This window comes from Oryx dammah, unplaced genomic scaffold (assembly GCF_014754425.2).
Source record: "Oryx dammah isolate SB20612 unplaced genomic scaffold, SCBI_Odam_1.1 HiC_scaffold_5, whole genome shotgun sequence".
NCBI classification, from domain to species: Eukaryota; Metazoa; Chordata; class Mammalia; order Artiodactyla; family Bovidae; genus Oryx; species Oryx dammah.
In genome coordinates, this window is record NW_024070189.1 from 52,929,069 (window position 1) to 52,930,989 (window position 1,921).

Consider the following 1,921-nt stretch of genomic DNA (forward strand, 5'->3'; position numbering starts at 1 on the left):
CCAGACATCCTAGAATGTGAAGTTAAGTGGGTCTTAGAAAGCATCACTACGAACAAAGCTAGTGGAGGTGATGGAATTCCAGCTGAGCTATTTAAAATCCTAAAAGATGATGCTGTGAAAGTGCTACATTCAATATGCCAGCAAATTTGGAAAACTCAGCAGTGGACACAGGACTGGAAAAGGTGTTTTCATCCCAATCCCAAAGAAAGGCATTGCCAAAGATTGTTCAAACTACTGCACCATTACACTCATTTCACATGCTAGCAAGGTCATACTCTAAAGCTAGACTTTAACAATATGTGAACTGAGAACTCCCAGATGTACAAGCTGGATTTAGAAAAGGCAGAGGAACCTGAAATCAAATTCCCAACATTCATTGGATCATTGAAAAAGCAAGAGAATGACAGGAAAATCGTCTTCTTCTTCTTCACTGACTACACCAAAGCCTTTGACTGTGTGGATCACAACAAACTGTGGAAAATTCTTCAAGAGATGGGAATACCAGGACATCTTACCTGCCTCCTGAGAAACCTGTATGCAGGTCAAGAAGCTACAGTTAGAATCGGACATGGAATAACAGACTGGTTTCAAATTGGGAAAGGAGTACGTAAAGGCTGTACATTGTCACCCTGCTTATTTAACTTATATGTAGGGTACATCATGCGAAATCCTGGGCTGGACCTAAGCACAAGCTGGAATCAAGATTTAAGGGAGAAATATCGATAACCTCAGATATGCAGATGACACCACCCTTATGGCAGAAAGCAAAGTAGAACTAAAGAGCCTCTTGATGAAGGTGAAACGGGAGAGTGAAAAAGCTGGTTTAAAACTCAACATTAAAAAAACAAAGATCGTGGCATCCAGTCCTATCACTTCATGGAAAATAGTTGGGGAAACAATGAACATAGTGAGAGACTTTATTTTCTTGGGCTCTAAAATCGCTGCAGATGGTGACTGCAGCCATGAAATTAAAAGATGCTCATTCATTGGAAGAAAAGCTATGACAAACTTAGACAGCATATTAAACAGCAGAGATATTACTTTGCTGACAAAGGTCTATATAGTTAAAGCTATGGTTTTCCAGTAGTCATGTACAGATGTGAGAACTGGACCATAAGGAAGGCTGAGCACCAAAGAATTGATGCTTTCAAACTGTGGTGTTGGAGAAGACTCTTGAGAGTCCCTTGGACTGCAAGGAGATCTAACCAATCAATCCTAAAGGAAATCAACCCTGAATATTTACTGGAAGGACTGATGCTGAAACTGAAACTCCAATACTTTGGCCACATGATGCGAAGAGCTGACTCACTGGAAAAGACCCTGATGCTAGGAAAGATTGAAGGCAGGAGGGGAAGGGGATGATGGAAGATTAGATGGTTGGATAGCATCACCGACTTAATGGACATGAGTTTGAGCAAGTTCTGGGAGTTGGTGAAGGACAGGGAGGCCTGGCATGCTACAGCCATGGGCTCACAAAGAGTTGGACATGACTGAGTGACTGAACAGCAACAGCAACATAATGTAGTGGTTTCCCTGGTGACTCAGTGGTAAAGAGTCTGCCTGTAATGCAGGAGACACAGGAGATGTGGGTTTGATCCCTGGGTCAGGAAGATCCCCTGGAGTAGGAAATGGCAACCCACTCCAGTATTCTTGCCTGGATAATCTCATGGACAGAGGAGCCTGGTGGGCTACAGTCCATGGGGTCGCAAAGATTCAGACATGGTTTAGCAACAGAGCAGGCACAAGTAGTAACCACCACTTGACTATCATTCTAATTTTAGGGTTCTTATTTTGGCCGTGTCAAATAGTTGTTTAATTTTGAATATAAGTGGTTAGGAGGAAGACTTTTGTGTTCTAGGGGGTTAGAATCCACCTTTGCTCCAAAGGACATATGTGTGATGCAGATACAGGAGTGAGGGGC